The sequence below is a fragment of the Topomyia yanbarensis genome, chromosome 3, assembly GCF_030247195.1.
Source record: "Topomyia yanbarensis strain Yona2022 chromosome 3, ASM3024719v1, whole genome shotgun sequence".
NCBI lineage: Eukaryota > Metazoa > Arthropoda > Insecta > Diptera > Culicidae > Topomyia > Topomyia yanbarensis.
Window position 1 is genome coordinate 277,367,952 of NC_080672.1, and position 21,698 is coordinate 277,389,649.

Genomic DNA, 21,698 nt, shown 5'->3' on the forward strand with positions numbered 1-21,698 from the left:
CACCGAAATGCGGAACAATGATTTGGAGCTCGAAAATAAAAATCGGAAAGGGTAACAGGCTCTAGATTGTCAAAACCAGTTAACGAGCGGAGGAGATATTAAAAACTTTATATTTTTATTCCTCGCTTATCAATTCACAATAAGGGGACCCGGGGCTATTCGGGCCCACCTAAGCAAACCGCCCTTTTAGGTGGATAGATGTGAACCCTAGTAACAACTGAGGTTTTATGGTAATTTTGTAGCCACTCATAAAACTTAGACACATTCCACGCGCTTCTATCGCTTACCTCATGAAAATAAATCTTCTAATATAAGTAAAAGTTGTTCTGCAATATGTTGGTATAGGTTTAAGGCTCCCAAATCATAGATATATAGAAATTATTTAAAAGAATTTTATGACGCTCATCAATAAGAACCATTAATACATTTAAGACTCGTTTTTAATAATTGAATATATCTTCCCGTACCACACCGGTATGTTCGTAATAAAATTAATTTGGAGTAATCTTAAATGCCATTTTATTGTATACATATTGTACAAAGATTTCATCTTTGGACGCAGATTTTTTGAGTGAATGGATTGCCGGATAAAAGGGGGGCAAAAATTGACCATTTTTGCGTTGTCCCCTAACGCAAAAATCATTATGCTATATTTCACCCTAAGGAGGAATATTTGGTAAAAACCAAAATTTCTCACTAGGGTGAAAATTTGTTGGTAAAAACCAGTCTTTGTACAGGAGGGCACAAATCCTTATTTCATACTATGTTGCGTTTCGGCTTCGCCTCTTCAGAAACCGACACTAACGTATTGTCGGAATAGATTAGCGCTAATCTATTCCGACAATACGTTAGTGTCGGTTTCTGAAGAGGCGAAGCCGAAACGCAACATAGTATGAAATAAGGATTTGTGCCCTCCTGTACAAAGACTGGTTTTTACCAACAAATTTTCACCCTAGTGAGAAATTTTGGTTTTTACCAAATATTCCTCCTTAGGGTGAAATATAGCATAGTGCTTTCGCATAGGCCTGCTAAGCCAAGACAAGTTTCGGCTTCACTTGTGTCTCATCGGCATAAACAGAACTTCTGCTCGAACGGGACATCATGTTTGATCAGTCGTTTGATTGAAACACATAGTGTGTTTTAGTTTTAAGGGATTTGCGTCAAGCCGGCGCTAATCTATTCCGACAATACGTTAGTGTCGGTTTCTGAAGAGGCGAAGCCGAAACGCAACATAGTATGAAATAAGGATTTGTGCCCTCCTGTACAAAGACTGGTTTTTACCAACAAATTTTCACCCTAGTGAGAAATTTTGGTTTTTACCAAATATTCCTCCTTAGGGTGAAATATAGCATAGTGCTTTCGCATAGGCCTGCTAAGCCAAGACAAGTTTCGGCTTCACTTGTGTCTCATCGGCATAAACAGAACTTCTGCTCGAACGGGACATCATGTTTGATCAGTCGTTTGATTGAAACACATAGTGTGTTTTAGTTTTAAGGGATTTGCGTCAAGCCGGCGCTAATCTATTCCGACAATACGTTAGTGTCGGTTTCTGAAGAGGCGAAGCCGAAACGCAACATAGTATGAAATAAGGATTTGTGCCCTCCTGTACAAAGACTGGTTTTTACCAACAAATTTTCACCCTAGTGAGAAATTTTGGTTTTTACCAAATATTCCTCCTTAGGGTGAAATATAGCATAGTGCTTTCGCATAGGCCTGCTAAGCCAAGACAAGTTTCGGCTTCACTTGTGTCTCATCGGCATAAACAGAACTTCTGCTCGAACGGGACATCATGTTTGATCAGTCGTTTGATTGAAACACATAGTGTGTTTTAGTTTTAAGGGATTTGCGTCAAGCCGGCGCTAATCTATTCCGACAATACGTTAGTGTCGGTTTCTGAAGAGGCGAAGCCGAAACGCAACATAGTATGCAAAAATCATGTTTTTTCAATTTTTCACGAAAACAATGCACGATATCTATGAAATATTTTCAGAAGCTATTAGTACTCATCAATACCTTTCTAAAAATGTGCTATTTGTATATAACAAACCTCGAAATCGTTCTTTCATAGGGGTGCACTGAAGTCTTGTCCCCTAACACTTTCCGCTACAGTAAGGTAAATCCTTCTGCAGAGATACTTTGGGAGCCTACAGAACAAGATATAGACATAAAAGATATAAGCAACCTATTTCAGAAATAGAGCAGCCATGCAGTGGTATGAGTCGCCTAAGGAGTGGAAAGAGAGGGGGGGGGGGGGTTATGCCATTAAGGGGAAGGCCTACCTTAAAATATCGCACATCTATCAATGGATAAACTATCTAGGAATAAATAAACAATTTCAGAACAGGGTTCAAATATATGGAATGGAACGCAATATGCCAAACAAGTATGAGAGCGCACGGAAGAATTTGGTTATAGGGAATAACACTCACTTGTCCTCCCTAAATATTCTTTCAAATTGACGGGATAACACTGTTCAACACACGGCGAAAGTTTTGGGACCCAGGAAAGCCCTGGAGAAGAAATTTTTGAAAAAAATTGGAACCGGGCTTCACAGTTTAAAACCAAAGTTTGTACGGAGAACTAGGGGTGTTCAAGAGGCAAGATATCAATAAAAATGGTCATCTTAAATTTTCGCATAAATCCTACATAAAATGCTTATTAGATCGAAAAAGTAATCTATGCAAGTTTTTAGCGCAATCGGACATCATTAAAGGGGTGCGGCGTTTGAATATTGCTTTCATAATATAAGAAATACATGAAATGTTAAAAATCGAAAAAAAAATTGTCGAAATATGTCTAAAAATAGCATGAAACATCAGCATCTAGTCTCAAAACAAACGAAAACCGCTGAAAAGAAATTATAAAAAATTTTTTAGATCGAATGACTTGGAAATTTTTGAAAAAATGATTCGAAAATCGAAAATTTTACTGTAATGCCCTACGATTGAAAAAAAAATTCCCATCGAACTAGGCTTGGGAGCAGAACAAATAAAAATATGGCGGAGATTTACGGTTCCAACTAAATCACCGTGGAGAAATTTTTGAAAAAAAATTGATCGGGACTTCACAGTTTATAATTATTGACCACTTGGAACAAACCACGGTTTGTCTTTAGAAATCGATTTTTTTTTCTACATGAACCAAACATCGTAGTTTAACACAGCTTTTTAATGTTTTTATAGCACGTTAAAGTTAAAATTTTATCGAGGATGCGCATTTCTTAGAATTCGCAAATAAAAGATACAATTTCACGTAATTCTCCAGTTTTCTATCATTTAGATAATTCAGTGACAAGCCGGCCAGCTGACCCATAAGACCGCAATTGTGTGCAGATTTTTAACAATTTTTATATACTGAAATATATCTAAATTTTCCAAAAGCTGCGTCTTTCCCTTCTTTTCCAAAAATCGCGTAAAACGGCTGCATTTTGTTCAATTTGAAATCATAAATGCCATTTTATTGTATACATATTGTACAAAGATTTCATCTTTGGACGCAGATTTTTTGAGTGAATGGATTGCCGGATAAAAAGGGGGCAAAAATTTTCCAAAAATCGCGTAAAACGGCTGCATTTTGTTTAATTTCCGCAATCATAACTTTTAAGTGTCTTCTTGCAGATCTATGAGTAGAAACGGTTGAACAAACGCCAGAGGTTGAACTATTTCGAAATCATTACTTCAACCGTATTACTGGTTTTTCGCGACATTATATACAATATGTAAATATCATAACTGCTTGACTGAGTATAATCGTTTGACAGTCTTACCTTTGCTGAGTTGCTTCAGTGTCACATTTGTTTATTTTTAACGCAACAAGAAAAAAAATATTGAACCACCTTAATGACGTTTTTTGATCTCCCCTAATCAACAGTCAATTTTATTTTTAAGATTTTATAATGTCAAAAAACAAAGTCAGCGCATTAAAATTGCTTGAAAAAACTTATTTGGTCAACAAAATAAAAAAAATGTTGAGTCACCATAATGAACAATTAATTTTATTTAATATATTTTCCGATGTCAATAATATATTCAACTTACCAAAACTACTTGAAACCACCATTAGAAGGTCGCGATTGTGGTCTACAATCTTTTCTATACCGGGCCACACTGTGGTATGCGGTGTGGCCTGTTCTCAATCCATATTAATTCGATTTCTTTATGAATGTCTTCTTGACTGTCGAGCTTCTATTATCAGGAGTTTTTTCGGCTAATCAGTCATAAATTAGACAGCGAAAACAACAATATTGCTTTTACTTCCAACGTTTCAATGGATTTATTCCACCTTTATCAAGGATTCTAAAAATGTATAGCTCTTGGTAGTTACTGAAGTACATAAATAATTTTACTTACAAAAACTTTGTGTTTTCTTGTAAAGTGTAATGTTGTGGTAAAACATGAACTGTCCTAATGTATACGCGTCATCTAATAGCTATTTTGGTCAAGAATTGAAAAAAAAATTATATTCTGTGTTTAATTTGCTAAGATATATCTACTCACTGCTATTGTTCGCATATTCATGCACCTACTGTATTTTTTGAAATTTTTCTGCGTTTGAAACGATTCTGTTTCGCGGGTAGAGAACGAGGGAAAAAGCGCTATATTCGATCTGGTAACTGTACTGAATTTGACGGTTGTTGAGTGTTTGCTATAATCGTGCGTATGGTAGTATCGGTAGTGTAAGTGTTGTCTGTTTTATAGTTTCTATTATGTAGTGTTTGTAGAATTCCTGCATATATACAACTAAGTCCGTCGGTATCTGTGCGTTTGTTTACAGTTTTTTGCTGGTTGATGATATGACACATTTCCAATATAGGAAGAGCTGTCGTTCGGTTATGTTGATCGAGTATCTTCACCTTGTTTACATCGAAGTTATGATGATGTGTAATGCTGTGTTCGAGGAGAGCTGTTTTTTGTTTTAGTTCGACTATCTGGATGTCTTCACTGGTGTGTCCTGCTTCCCTGAGTAAGTTGAGCTTTTTTATGTTTGAGCGGTGTGCAGCTATCCTTGTTTTAAGCATGTTCGAAGTCATGCCCACATATGATGATGGGCAGTTTTGGCATGGCATGCTGTATATCACATTGCTCAAATTATCCAGGATAATTAGCAGTGAGTATCTTAGCAAATTAAACACAGAATATAATTTTTTTTTTCAATTCTTGACCAAAATAGCTATTAGATGACGCGTATACATTAGGACAGTTCATGTTTTACCACAACATTACACTTTACAAGAAAACACAAAGTTTTTGTAAGTAAAATTATTTATGTACTTCAGTAACTACCAAGAGCTATACATTTTTAGAATCCTTGATAAAGGTGGAATAAATCCATTGAAACGTTGGAAGTAAAAGCAATATTGTTGTTTTCGCTGTCTAATTTATGACTGATTAGCCGAAAAAACTCCTGATAATTAATTCGATTTCTAAATATCATTTGTCCAATACACATGAAGGTGAAACAAGAAATACATCTAGTTTGGCATTTCCAATCTTTGTTTAGAGTTATTTACATGTCTAGAGGTAATATACTTCAATTTGTTTGAGCTTCAACAAACACTTCGGTCGCATTAGGGGACAACACTTCATATGCGACCGTTTGTGTTCATTTTGGTGTTGTCCCCTAACGCAGCGTTTGCAACGGTCGTGAAAAAAATTTCATGAAAGCACGAAAATCTAGGTATACAGTATTGTTCTGTGACTATCGATGACCAAATTCCAAGAACAAATGGATGCTCTAAAGATTAAGATAGAGAAGGTTTTTTGATAAATGCAAGTGTAGGTTGGAAAATCAATATTTTGCTCTGTTGTCCCCTAACGCGACATTTTCACCTCTCAGAATGAAATGACAACCTGAAAAATATCGTACCCATAACATTAACGTTGTGTTAGGACTTTTAAAGTATTCAATTAAGTGTTTTGAGCGTACATCGTAGGATTTTTCAAACGACAAGCTGTTAACAGTTGCATAATGCGTGTAAACGTTGTCCCCTAACGCTGGATTGCAATTGTAGCGTGCAATCTTTGATTGTTATTTGGGAAAGAATTTATCAATCAAAGCCCCTAATTATTAGTTTGAAACCTCAGTTACATTTTGGTGCCATAAACGCTCATTTACACCAATCCATCCCTAGTAACATAATTAGTTTTATGGTACTCTTGAAGTCTTTCCTAAAACTTAGATTGCCCTTGTAGTCTGCTATGAAACTAGAAATGCTACTTGGGATGGCAGCGCTAGGCGACGATTTGCAAAACTACGTTTTTCCATCCTTTTACAATATAGGGGTAAGTCGGACCTCCCTACGGGGTAATTCAGACCGTCATTATTTAATTTTCTTTTGACAATGAAATTATGTTGACCTATGAAATATTTATTACAGAAACTCCTTAAGAAGCAAAAAAAATCATGTTACAAAAAATTAATCTGGTTCGTCACAGCTGTCGATGGGCGTATTATGTATTGTCTTCGCTGTGGCTTGTGCAATCGTGTGCGTAGCCGCGAGCCGCTGAATGGAAGATGATGGAATAGCTCCGTACGCTCATTTCGCACAAAAATATCTGATTTCACCAAAACAAAAACCATTTAATAAAATAGGACCCTCAAGCTTTCCAAAACACTTACCTGTAATTTATTTCAATATAATAATAATGATTTTTGTTTTGAGGATGGCGAAAAAATCTTCTTTTCTATAAAAACTGCAGAATGAGATTCATCTGTCAAAATTAATGTTTTAGAATTGCGGTTCCACTAATATGTACGACAGTCAGAAAGTCTTGCTATTTTCTGAGAAATCGAGGGGGTCCAAATTACCCCCACGGTCTTAATAGCCTCGGGTCCCCCTAACTAAAAATGAGACTATTACATGAAGAGTACTGGCTTTACTGGTGTTTTGGTGGCAAAACTAAATCAATTCAAGGAGTTCGATTACGAAAACATTTGTAGATTTACTCAATAATGACCTAATTATTTCTCAAAAATTAATACGTAATTAATACCCTTCGAAAATAAAGTAATGAGTAAATTCACTTCAAAATGATTTTTTTCCAGAATTGACGTATTTACCATTTGGATCAAGAGTTACTTTGAGCCGTGATGTAGACGTGGGTTGGTATATAAATTCATAGATCACCAAGTAATCCACATAGTAGTGAAATAATAGATTTCTAATATAATTCATATTTATATTATACTCGTGGCATAACCGTGAGCAACTATATATTTGAATTCCAAAATTCTAGTGAACATTTGATTTATTTTGCAAAATTTAATTAATGGCCGAAAAATTACCTTATTTATAACTACAGTAAGATTCCGTTTTTGGTACGTTCCGTTTTTGGCATGCTCCCTTTTTAGCACACTCCGATTTTGGCAGTTAGTTGGTCATAACAAGTCTTTTAGATATGTGCAATAGATATTTTTTTGTATCAATTGATATCACATTTGACTTCATTTCCAAACATGGGAGTCATATTAACCCTCAAAGGCGCAAATCATTTTTTTAATATTGTGAAAATTGTCTCATAGCTTCAATACATTACTGTGATAATTTTGAGATATTTTTCGCAATGTTATGCATTTAAGGGTTACCTATATTTTACACTATAGGTGTTGTTTTTAATCATTACAAAAAGTGTAGAGATGCATTATTTATGTATAATATGGACAAATTGCAAGTGATTTTTATAACAAAAAAGGTTTTCTTCAAACCTAAATATCTCCAAGCAAAGCAGTTCGACTTTCAATCTATCAATTCCATTTGAAAGATCAACGATTGGATAGTTATGGAGAAGCAATAAATTTATTTATTTTTTAAAAGAGCTGTGTTTTTTAAACAAAATTGTTCAATAATTTTCAGACATAACAGCCCCAGGAGCGAAATCAACACTACCATTCAGTGAATTGTTCAAGTTTTGACGGTCAGTGGGCCGTATATTTTATATATTTTAGTTTACTCAAAAATTCTCCAGCGAAGTAGGAACTATTTCACTTGAATTATATTTTTTTCTTCATTTCGTTTGTCTGCAAAAGGCCCACCTTGCCCCACTTTTTTCTCTTCGTGGTTATAAAGTTATAGGTTTCTACTAGTCACAAATAAAATTTCAGCTGCCATCATCTGCCGCTTCGTGGGTTATTACAAATTTTGTGGAACATATTTTTTTAATATTTTTGATTAAAACAACCTTAAAATGTCATGATAACATTTATCACTCTTTGAAGCATTTTTATTATTGTATATTTTCGATGATTTAGGAATAACATATTTATAACTAGATATATTTTTCATAAACAAATGTTAAAATTCAATTTCTAGGTTATTTTTAAAATGTTTTGTAGCGCCATCTACATAGGTTATAAAGTATAAATGTCTTCAGTACATGTCTTAGAAATATCAAAACAAACAACTTTGCCGAAGAAAGCTTTTTGATAGAACACCTCTATCAAAAGATAGAACTGATCTAGATCAGTTTCTACTTATCTAGATCAAAACCGAAGTTGTCAAAATAATGATCATTTCCATCTAAGATACTTTGCTAAAGACACTAATCCTTCAGAATATATACCCAGGGCGGTAGTGGTTTTGAGCGTCGAAAGCTTGCCCCACTGTACGACGTCTGAATTTGATAAAATCATGAATAAAATTGAATTTAATTATTTTTCCTTTCATCACATTACATTTCACTTATGATTAAAAATTCTTGAAACATTTTTGAAGTCGTAAATTGAAAATCCAAACTTTTAAAATAAGGTTCCATTTTTGGCACTGTTCCGGTTTTGGCAACTGAAAAAATAAAATTGTTGCCAAAAACGGAATCCTACTGTAATAAGACAAAATATCGTAAAAAACCTGTTTTAATCCACCTAGTGGTGCAATTGTGGCTACAAAAGAGAGCAACAGTTCAAGAGAAATCAGAAAGGTGACCGAGCAATTTGCGAAAGAGAAAGTAAACAAAGAGAGTTGTTTACTTTCTCTTTCGCGAATTGCTCGGTAACCTTTCTGATTTGTCTTAAACTGTTTACATAATAAGCTAGTAAAAACCTTGGTCTTTCTGAGCATACTAATAAATGTTTAAAAAGTTTTATGGATTTGCAGTAATAAACGAAAGAGAAAATGAAAAAAGAGGGCTCTCATTTGCAGATTGGACCTAATGAACAAAAGTCTTCATGTCTATTAAATTCTTAGTACACTTGAAACAAAAAAAAACCTGTTTTTAATGCACGTGCAGTGATGCCATTGTGCCTTTCTTATTTTCTTAAACTACGATTCCATGGCTGGTTATGTTCAATATAACAGTGGTAATGTAATGTATAACATACAGCCACGAACTTGAGATGATATGTGTTGACGTTGACACAGTTGAAACCAGCGGCGCATTCAGGCGGAGGGTCCAAAGGGTCCGCATAATATTTAATTAGCTCAATTAGCATTAGCTCAATGTTGTCTTTCGGCAAAAAGGGGAGGTGGCTTGATAGGGGAGGGGCATGATGGAGGGACTTGAGGGGTGAGGGTGCTCAGGGAAGACTGTGCAAAGGGGGGCTACGCCCCTGTTAAAACACAGAGAACATATACAGGGCGGGATTAGGTGGACGATTTTCAGAGTGATTGCATAACCTTTCTATATGAGAAAGGCAAAAAATTGCCAAAACCCAAAAAAGTCAATCCTCGTCATTTTTTTTGGAGATTGCATCAAATCTTGACATTTCTTGCATTTTAAAGTCATTTGACATCAAAAATACAAATTCGATTTTAAAATTTTCCTTTGCTCCCCCTTTGAGCTTTTCCCAGTTTAGTTTATATGGGAATTTGCTGTGTGGTTACACTCTCACGTGATTCCGGAACCAGAAGTCCAATCAATAAAAAAATCAATAGCAGCTGATGGGAAGGTTGTACCTTTCATTTGAGACTAAGTTTGGGCAAATCTGTCAAGCCCTGACTGTGAAAAATGAGTGACATTTTTGACACATACGCACATACATACGCATACACACATACAGATTTTTTCCGATCTCGACGAACTGAGTTGAATTGGATATGACACTCGGTCGGTTTTAAGAGCAATTGCAATATTAGAAAATATTAACTTAATTGGGTCATTGAACCGAATGGTCATTAGACCGAATGGTTGCTTGGCTGAATGGTCATTATGCCGAATAGTCATGAGGCCGAATGGTCATCAGGCGAAATGGCAGGTTGTCCTCATAACTATGCTGATTTTCTTAATTCTCATTTTGATATTCGCTTCATTAATGCAAAATTTTCGATATCCCTTATTTACTTGAAGTTGAAGCAATCATTGAGGAACTGGAAGATAGGTTAAATCCTGTAATCTGTAAATTTCAGCAATTCGGGTTGCTGGCAGTACCGTCTACATGCATGGGCGCATTATCCCTGGATCAGGGGCAGGAGAATTTGAGAGCCACGCATTGAGGGTTCATATAAATCCATCTTAAAGCCTATAGTCGTATAAAAGGTAAAGGTGCCCCACTTCAAATTGCATCAAGGAAAAAGCGCTGTAGAAAATAACCCATAGGGTATTTTCTCTTGAAAATTTGCGTAGAAGTAGTTTTAGAGTGTATTGTTTACACTGCACTTTTTATCACTGTCAGTTTTTCGAAAATTGGAAAAAATGGTGTTACCGGAAAAGCAACGTCGTGAATTAAAATGGAATGGAAAATCATCAACTCTCTCATCGGGACATCGGAAAACAACTCGGAATCGTGCAGACAACGGTGAGTCGTGTGATTAAATGTTACTACCAAACTCTGAGCATCGAACGGAAGGAGAAATGCGGTCAAAATAGATGTTCTGTTTCTATTAATCAGGAACACAAGCGTACAGTCAATGCGTTTAAGCGGAATCCCAATGGTTCGGTCAGGGATGTGGTTAAAAAGTTAGATCTGTCCAAATCTTTCGTTCAGAGAGCCAAAGACTGAGAGGGACTGCATACGTATAAAGTACAGGAGGCTCCAAATCGCCACGAACCGCAAAATACGTTGGGAAAGTCACGGGCCCGGACACTGTACACCCAGATGTTGACAATTGCCTGATTGTCTCATCATGGTACATGAGACTTACGTCAAAGCGGTCTTCCGGCAACTTTCGGGGTTCAAGTTTGATGTTCCCGAGGAAATAAGGAATCAGAAACTTACAGAAATTTTCAAAGTTTTCCGATAAATATATGATTTGGGACGGGATCTGCACATGTGGCAAACGTAGTGCGCCGTTCGTGACTACCGGGACTGTGAACGAGGAGATCTAGCTCAAGGAGTATCTACAGAAACGTCTGCTTTCTCAGTTGAAGCAACATGAGGGCCCTACGATCATCTGGCCGGATCTAGAGCTATATCATGATTGCTACCTTTTAAACTTGTCCAAACGTGTCGCGGAAAGTACGGCAGGTTCGCTAGTGCAATGTTGGTCCAAGCGTGCCGTGGCGACCAGCGACTTTTTCGCTTGCGCGTTGTTTTCGCAGGCCGGGTAACACAAAAAATCAAATATTTTAAAAACCTTATGTTTGCTCAAAACTTTTTTTCTTGGAATTCAAAGCTGATAATATATGCAACATTTTACAACTTAAAGGGAATAAATATCGCGTGAAGAAACCATTTAAAACTGCATTTTATTAAAAAATTGTTTAAAAAATAGTAGAAATAGTTAACATTTGTTAAACCTTTTTTCGACATTTTCAAGACTAAACATTTGTTAAACCATCAGTGAAGTTTGGTGCAATTCGAAATTAAACTTTGGCTGTGGAAAATATTATAATAAAAAGGTGTATAAATTTTCAATTAACTAAAACTATTATAAATATTTCGAATATCGACAAAATATTTCATGAAGATGTTTAGGGGTACCTAAACTATAAAATAAAAACATGTTTTTCAAAATTCACTACTTTGTGAAAAATGGGAGGGCCACGTCAGAAATTTTTACGAAGCTCTTCGTATCACTATTCGAATGTTGTGTGGTATGAGTGGTATGGAGTGGTATGAAGCCAACGGGGTCATTGGTCAATTATGAAGCAGACATTATGGAAGCATCCCAAGGAGGTCAAATCTGCAGAAGACATGAATAAAAAGTGGGTTTCCGTACAGAAGAAGCTGCAGTCAAATGTTAGGGACTGCCATAAGTTGATGAGAAGAGTTCGAAATGCCAAACCCAATTTGTAATGGCGGTAAAATGGTATACTCAAACGAATCCTTAGTTCGAAGCCACGGACATCATTTTTGGTAGAGCTTTTGTTAGCTTTAGTGTTTAGAGAAAAATACTTCGAAAAAATTACTAGCAATAAAAACGAGAAACGGTCAAAATCAACAACAAATAATTTTGTGCGAACTGTAAGAATAAAAATGTGTGATACTTTACAGATATTCCTCCAAAAAAGCATCTATTTACATAGAATGGCCGGATGTCAGCAACGTCAGATTGAACATATGAAAGCCATAACTTTAAAAAAAATACGATATAAGAACCGTCACGGTTAGCTCATGAAAAGCACTTCGACGCAGCAAAGAGTACGAAGATTTTTTCTGGCCTAGAAAGTGTATTAATGGTGAACGATAAAGCCACGCTACTTCATCATTCCTTCGTGGCTAAGGTCCTCTTATCCTCAAACAACGCCATGCAACTATGAAGGTCAGATCACCACATGTTAACTCTGACAGTACCCTGCACATCATGCATGTACTTTTAAGAGAAACGTCACGCCATATATTTTATTTCTAGCCTTTCAGATGTCCTGATATCTTTCCTATTGCCATTACAGTATTTCTCCTTTTGGAATTCTTGGATTGAAAAGCGAATCTTCTATGCGAGATGATGCTTATAACTTTCATCGGTAATAACTCTACATTAAAGGATGCCTAGGATTTTGATTATTTCAGGAGTACTGCATATGACGAAGATTCTTACCAAATTCATATCTAGATCTACTCAGATCATCTTACTGGTACAATTCCCCCTCATGGTGGAATCTATAACCGTATTTTTCTTCATATATGCAGCTGTTTACACCTTTTCAATAATATAGGTGCCTTAGTTCAATTATACCGAAGAGCCCCGAGTTATTTTAGTACGGTCCTGATTGCGGGTTGTTGGGTTCATTACGCAGCGCAGTGTCAAAAACTTGTACGTTCTCTTTTTGTCTCATCAATGTATATTGTTTCATTCAGATTAAATGTGGTTCGCTTTTGTTCTTTAAATTTGTAATAACGGTTGTTAGGTTTCGTGACTGAACTTGATGGATTTTCCCACTATTCTGACAGATGTTCGTCTAAAAATGTTTTATTTGCGATACATAAAGCAATACAACAACAACGTCTCTATATACGTGCCTCCATTAGTCATAGCTAACACACGATCCCACAAGTTGTATCATCCTTCGCAATGTCAGAATTCCGCACCAGCCAGATATAAAATATCTGCCATTCCTTCTGACTCTGGCGCACTGGGACTATTTCAATCTGCCAAATATCTCCCAGAGCACGACCCTCGTCGACTTGCAATCTTATAAATTTACATTACACGTATCCTCGCCGCAATAATGATATTTCACAGCCATCAACCTAAACTACGACGAATCTTGCCTCGCTCGCTCGGTGCGCTTCGCCCTGCAACGTGTGTTCTAAATCCACGTAAACCTCCGCAGTGTTGTAAGCTGTAGCTTGCGTTCCTACCCTCTTTTCTGTAGAACATATCAGTATCACACCTGCTGTTGCAACATGGTTGCTTCCTTCGGGTTTCGACGCCACTGACACGTATAGATAGAACGGAATGATCCTCCCCCCCCCCCCCCCACACACACACATATCACACAGCCACGCAGGCCGCTCAACATCATCATCTCTAGCTCCCTGGTGGTGCGGCCGTTCCGCTTCGTGAACCAGAACGTCGATATTGTTGATGGTAGCCAGTGCTAAATTTTTTGCACCTGAAAAATGTTTTGCATATAAACAAGCACTATTTATGGCAGTGTACGCAGACACAACATGCTGGGCCGAAGCTGATAAACAAAGTGCAAGGTCGAATGTTGTTTCCTTCCTTCCGGTGGTAGCCATTCCGCTGGTACTGGATCTGGATAAGTTATGGTGCTGCTGCGGACATGTTGACGATGATTAATGCAAAATCGATGCAAGCAAAGATGGGAAATACAGGAATTTTATTTATTTTACTTACACATAATATCGAGGAAACTCTTCCACTAGGAAAATTATTTCCATGCGAACTGAAAAATAGCACGAGAAAAGTTTAGCGACTAATCTCGTTATACCAGGTACCCCGATTTGACGTTTCTAATTTGATTCGAGTTTCTGCCTTCACATATTGCACAGAATCGTGAAAACCGCTATGGAACACGAAAATTTTTCAGACAGGTTTATTACGCGGGTGTACGTACCGTGTAAAACAACGCAAAACAGAAGTCCTTTTGCATGCAAAAGACTGATATTTGATTTTTTTCGCGCATTTCGCAATTCACACGATTTCTGTAAAAATATTCTAAGTACTTTCGAATGCAAAAGACTTAATTTATGCTAATATTTATGGAATTTATGGAAGAGACGGAATTTGAAGACTACTTATATGTCAACTCTAACCAGTATGGGTATTTTCAGAACAATGTCTGAGGATGAAATAATTCCAATTATAATTATAATAATCCGCGATTATTCTCGAACTGAAACAAAGCGACACTTGGAGTGTTGGGTTTAGTGGGAAGTGCTAGTTTGGGAGAGGAAATGTTCCTCCTCTTCTTATAACTTTTACGTACCTTAGGGATCATCCATAAATTACGTAACGCGTTTAGGGGGGGAGGGGGTACGAGAAGTTGTGACATGTTGTGACATACGGGGGAGGGGGAGTAGGCTAGATCGTTACGTAACATGTTTCTACTGAACAAAATTTTTTTTTGGGAATTTGTTACGAAATAGGCGAGGGGGGATAGAGAATTTTGTGACAATTTGTTACATAAGGGGAGGGGGAGTCAATTTTAGGCAATTTTCGCGTTACATAATTTATGAATGGTCCCTTAGTAGATATTCCCTCTTGTGGGCATCAGCCTCGCCCTTGTTAGAGGGCAACATAAAATAGAAGTTCGTTAAGGGTGGTGACGTAGATTTCTTTAACATTCCTACGAAAGAACGATTGGAACATGCCGTGATATGATGCAGACTCTCCGCGAAGTTAGAACATTTTCAGCATTCTTACTGCACTCATAATCTTCCTGACTTTCACCGCACTTCCAACAGCAGCTTTTGTGGCCCAATTGTTTACAATTAGATCTAATCTTGACTCGCTGTATAAACAGACGGACGGGCAGACGAACCTTGAGCAAGAGGATGTAGTTTGGTAGAGCGATTCCACTGAAGGTAACCCAATAAGAGTTTGATGGGGGGTTGGTTTTCGAAACGTCTACCGCGATTAACACTGAATTCAAGCGTTTGCTGCCTCTAAAACAGCCCACCCCGTACTGCAGTGTATCATCTCATCGTTAACAACGCCTTCAACTTATACCCTTACAACTGGAATATATATTATAATCCTACGTAAAGAGGTCACACAGTGGACCTTGTCTGAGCGGAAAATTTGAAATCTCGGTCACAGTCTAGAACCGTTTTCTCAGGTATTTAGAAATATGAAGAAGCTTCAGCGATTTAGTCTAGGGATGAAAGAAGACCACAAATAGACCAGTGAAGAGTTCTGGGTAGCGTTTAGGCTGAGGGGAGCCTTAGGAATCGAACCGTTCATTTGATCATCCGGAGATGGAACCATCGAAAACGTCAACGCACGGGGTCAGCGCGCTCGCAGACTGGAGAAAGCAGTAAATGTGTTAAAAGAGACTAATACGCACAGATCTAGTTTATATATTTTTTTTCCTTTTTTTTTATAAACGACTTATAGTGAGTCAATTTTTTTTGACAGTTTGACTTAGAGATGGGCCATTCGTTCGCGAACGGTTCAAGTGAACTGGTTCTTCGAAGAGAATGAGCGAACGGAAGTTCTTTTTAAAAGAACGGTAGTTCTCAATTCTCTTCAAAGCGAATGAACTGAACCTGACCTAAAGCCGTTTGGCGAATTTCTCGGACCGATTTTTAGGCGAACGAATGAAAATGAACCGACTTGCCGTCCCACAAACCGCTCTCTGTGCTCTCCCAGAATGGAACCGGCGAAGAACGACTCATTACATTCTCTATTTCTCTAGTTATACATCATGAAGAAATCGCTACCCTTGATGAACTTGTTAAGCATACAGGGGTATAATAGTTTGGGCAGCATCTGTTTGGTTCCTCTCCAAGAATCGAATGTTTTGAGAGACATTCGCTAGACAAGTAAATTATCAGCTGAACGGAAGAACGGTTCATCTGAACTAGTTCTTTTTACAGAACTGTTCAGTCGGGAATGGTTCTTCGAAGTGAACTGTTTCGCCCATCTCTAGTTTGACTCAATAGGTCGTTAGCAAAAATGGTTAACAAAAAAATGGTAAAAATAGAATGTATCGTGATGGGGATCCATCGTCGCAGCTTTGGGTGAAAGCTGCCGACACCGTGCAAATCAGCAACACATGTGACCATATATCACAGACGCTGAGACACTCACAATAGTCGATAAAATAAAATCACTCAGGCAGGCAATTGGTGAGGGAACAAATAAACAAAACTGGCTCATTCAATGAGTTTCAACGTCGCAAATGCTTGGTGTGGAAGTTTACCGTGACTTAACTTTTTGTCGGTTCCGACAGCATGAAGTAACAAGTTACTTTACGCTTGTCCGGACATGCCGTAGACTCAGGTGATTCGCATTTCTAATGCCAAAAGATCCTGACTCCTACGGTAGCAGACAAAAAGTTAAGTCGCCGGTGAGCTCTAAGCTTGCATATATGATCCTTCCTCGCTTTTCTAAACTTTCTCCCTTCAACTCCTTGCTCTCCCTTGTGTATTATGGCTCTTAATATTGAAAAATATACTTCACCTTCCAGTCCCTTGCTAATTAAATGCCGTAACAACTGTTGACAAAGTGAGTCAATCTTTTTCCTTTTTATATATTGTAACGTCATATAATTAGCAAGGGACTGGAAGGTGAAGTATTTTTTAAATATAAAGAGCCATAGTACTCAAGGAAGAGCAAAGATTTGAAGTTAGAAAGTTTAGAAAAGCGTGGAGTATGGTCAATGAACAAGCTTAGAGTTTCCCGGCTACTTAACTCTTTGTCTTCTGCAACGCAGGAGTCTGGATCTTTTGGCATTAAATCAGGTGATTCGCATTTAATGCCAAGAGATCTTGACTCCTGCGTTGCAGAAGACAAAGAGTTAAGTAGCCGGGAAACTTTAAGCTTGTTCATTGACCCTACTCCACGCTTTTCTAAACTTTCTTACTTCAAATGCTTGCTCTTCCTTGAGTACTATGGCTCTAGTTTATATAGCTGGAAGTCGACATCTTGGATTTTCAAAATGGCGCAAAGTATCAATCTTTGACATTCACTCATCAAAACCATTTCAAATACCCATGTTGATTGGTGTATATCGAATTTCCTTAACCAGAAAGCCGCCATCTTGGATTTCAAGAAGACGTCAAACATCGATCCCTGACACCCATTCGTCAAAACAATTTCGAAAATACCCGTATTGATTGAGTTGAGGCGAATTTCTTTAACCCGGAAGTTGCTATCTAGGATTTCAAAAGGGCATTAAATATCGTTCACCAGATGCACTTCGTGTGGCTCGAATGGTCGTCTAGAATAAGCAATATCGAGCTCCCAGCCGTAGGAAGGACCAACGATAAGAAATGTGGAAACCAGTGTACAAATGTGTCCATAGTATTCCAGCCATTAGAACTACACGTGAACGGCGATTATGCAGGTGCGCCTACTTTCAGCAGATCGTTCATACGTTCAGTACCGTCTTTACGCATGGGCACACTGGGCCAGGGCCAGGGGATTTTGGGGGCCTTCTGTAGACTATATTTCAAAGAAAAGTCGCGCTCAATTGCTCATTACTTTTTAATATGTGGGTAACAAGAGATCAGTAGAAACTCAGAATCGCACATTGTACTGTATTCCAGGTGATCAAGATGTTTGAAAAGCACCAGTGCAGCAGGAAACGAGACACTGCATGACTATTGAACCAATTCAAGCATCAATCCAACATTTCGATTCAACTTTCATATTATTTTCAACAACAACAATGGAATGTTTGGGACACTCTCTATAAAAAGTTTGGAAGGCACCGGACGTTAGCCAACCAACCAGAAAATCTTGTTTGACAAGCGATCTGTGGATGTGGCAAAATATTAATTATATTTCTTCGTTACATCTGAGTCTCTCAACGGAAAAATCCACATGGAAGCGTTGAAAAAAACACTTTTTGGTCGGATTTGGTATGTTTCCCTCTGCCTAATCAGTTTTAGACTGGCACAGAACCAATAATGTTGCATTTGCAGTATACTCCGCCCTATCACAACTATTTAATCCATTTTTAAGACAAACGTTCATGAAATCCCAAAAAAGAAGTTTGAAATGCCCTTGTGAAAGTAACTACATGTATCAAATCTAGCTTTCTCCTAGATTTGACTAAATGTGCCACCGTAAATGTACGTCATTTGAGGATATTTGTAGAATCTTGGACATTTAGTAGTGTCAATATTTTTAAAAATATTCTAGTATTGTGGTGTGTCCTCAAAGTATGTTTCACACAAGTAGAACATTCTTGTGCTATTGGAATAAAATAATTTGATTTTCGAAATTCAGTTTTTCCTTGCTATAATCAAAACCTCAGTTTATGGACAAATGACGAAAGCATTGAAACGAATTATACAGATGATATTGATAGATTCGAGTATTTGAATGCAATTTTAAGCGAACAAAATTAAAGTATTGAATACTTCTAACACTGAATAGTGAAAATGTTGGGACGCAGAAAAAAGTTTTTTTTGTAGATTCGGATTGTTTTGTACGAACGGAACCATACCTAACTTAAAGTTAGTTTTTAACGTTTGGGATTCTCCTCATCAGTAACTAGCATAATGTTAGTGCCAGTGAGATGGTTTTAGCATCTAACCAGTGCCAATTTTGGTGCTAGTCTAGATTAATCATCTAACTGGCACCAAGATAGTGCTAGTTACTGACGAGGAGAATCCAAAACGGTAAAAACTAACTAACTAATGTTAATATTAACATTTCTTTTCCATCGGTCCCTCTTCGCACTGAGAAGCAATTCTACTAACTGAACCCTAGGTATCACACCGGTCGGCTTTACTTCTCCCACGTAGGGAGATGTAGCCAGAGAATTTTCAAATCAAAGGATCTCAACGGGTTGTACTGAGGATGTACCCAGACCCACATTCCGGCTTGCCGCTCAACCACCAGAGCAGTCTTCAAAACACCAATTTGTTGAGTAGGGATACTATTATTATTACTTTAAATTCTACACCTCCCCCAATCGGTCACAATAAATGAATGCACAACACGTCTGTCGGAATATATAACAAAAAGCAACCTCACCAACCATTCGTACAATGAATAAATAATATTTTAAAGAACCGTAATTCCTATTCCGGCTGAAAGTAATGAGAATAAAATGAATGAATTTCAAGGCGATTCGCGCGCCTAGGTTGATTTCGAAGATTCCCAAATTCGGCCAACTGTAAGTAAATTCACAATATTCGATTGAAAGAAAAAATGTGCATTTTTCCAAAGTCGGTAGGCGACGCTATCAAGATCAAAACTAAACGAAACAATGTAAACTACACCAAGTATTGAAAAAATCATGAACAGTAGTGCTCTTCGTTTTTGGTTTAATGGACGTTTAACAGACCATGCTCCAACATCCCTCCTTCTTTTAATCTTCAAAAAACGTCTTACAACTATGAAAGTCAGATTACATCGTCTAGGAAGACAATTGCGTAGTTGTTGAGTCCATTACACCGTACGTCACCTGAGATCGAACTCACACCACCGCATTTAGTGATTTGGACATCAGCAACGGCACCTGGTTGTGGAAATCTGCAATTCTCTTTGTTCTCAATACATTTTGAGTCCCGCTTTATTTTTTTCAAACATTTTCAACACGGTTGACTGATTTGGCACAAATTTGGAAAAGAGTCTCAGGGTGACATTGAGTAGAAATAATTATGTAATGCTGGGAATCATTTTTTTATCATCCTTCTCTGCAGGTTATATAAAAAAAATAAATTTTGCTCCGAGTGACTTTCTGGGTTCCATTTAGGTCCCAGAACAAATCAGCAAATTTTAAACTCAATCGGTTAAATTATATTTTTGCGCCAACAGTTTAAAGTTTACATGGGATTTCATATGGGGAAATCGACTTTAGCAAAATAATTCTTCCAAGAGCCGCCCGTTACCACCAAAAAATAAATAGATCTATAGGCAGGAAATTTGTCAAGGAAACAAAGTCTCGAGGACCGCAAAAACCTATTGACGCCCTGAAGATTGACGAAAATCTCAATTTTCATAGCATCATGCTCATGCTGAAGGTCGAATTATATACAAAAATTTTAAGTGTCTCTTACTGCCGTTCTACGCCCAATTGTCCCATGTTGCAAAACTGGCAACTGAGAAAAACGCGATTGAAGATGAAAATTGTATTAGCAATCTGGAGGGAAACGGTGTAACAAATAAACCTTTATTGTCCAAAATTACGTTCATGGCAATCGTTTTCAATATAATCAGTCCAGTTTTTCATTATAGAGATTCAATTAACGTTAGTTTTTAAGAAAAAATGTTAAGTGGGACTGTTATGCCGAGAAATCGATCGGAAACCGGAAAGTTCTACGCATATCAGTCCCATAACGATCTATGTAAATGATGCTCATAACTCATTTTTTTACAAAAGTGTATGTCGTGAGTTTTTCTGTTACTCGGGAGATTTGTTGCTTCATCAAAATTGGAAATAGGGTAAAGTACCTATTTTTACTCTATTCAGAAAGGTACCTCACAAGTTCATTAATTACTCCGCCTACACTCGATGGAGTGCATTAATTTGGCATTCACAACCGTGCTTCGTTCTTAAGAACCAATCTAATAACAAAAATGGCCTAAAAACGATGAAATGCTACTGTTTGATCGCATCTAAAGTTCCAATCGAGTGCCCCAATTGTCGCCCTACCATTTGATCCGCTTTGTTGAACAAAGATAGCAAACGCTGCACTAACCAACGGCTTCAAATGGGTAGCGTGATAATAGAAACATTGCGCAAATAGGCTCGTTATCCTAGATGCGTTCGCCATGTTATGCAAGCGACGATAGTAATGAAGAGCTTTACAGGATTGTTCTCACTGCTGTGATTAATATTGCCACTGCCATCTCTTTTTTAATGATCCTGTATTTTTCCATCAATTTTTTCAGTGCCCGACATCTAGCGTAATGTACTTCTTAACTAAACGCTACGTAATTATTTTTTTATCGCGCACTTTTTTGGAATTTTTGTTAGTGGGACAATTATGCGTAGAATATCGAAAATGGTACAAACAGACTTGGTATTTTTTCACGAAGTCTTCGAACAAACTTTATGATTTGGACGTGTTTTCTGAAAATATACATCAAAAAGGACTGTTTGATTAAAAAAAGTGAAAATGACCAAAAAGCAACATGGGACAATTATGCGTAGAACGGCAGCTTATTGTGTATACAAAATAAGCCTCAGTTTATCTCTCAAAACTCTTGTGAAGTGGCCAAACAGTTTAGATAATTGAAT

General features: G+C 37.3%; 1 long non-coding RNA gene across 1 annotated transcript; it reads right to left on the reverse strand.

Moving 5' to 3' along the window:
• Positions 1–4,168: 4,168 nt before the first annotated feature.
• Positions 4,169–4,640, reverse strand: LOC131688604 (uncharacterized). Its single transcript, XR_009305262.1, has 3 exons — positions 4,497–4,640; positions 4,350–4,428; positions 4,169–4,295 (listed from the first exon to the last, which is right to left on the reverse strand). It is a non-coding gene; the product is annotated as an uncharacterized LOC131688604 (long non-coding RNA).
• Positions 4,641–21,698: the final 17,058 nt, after the last annotated feature.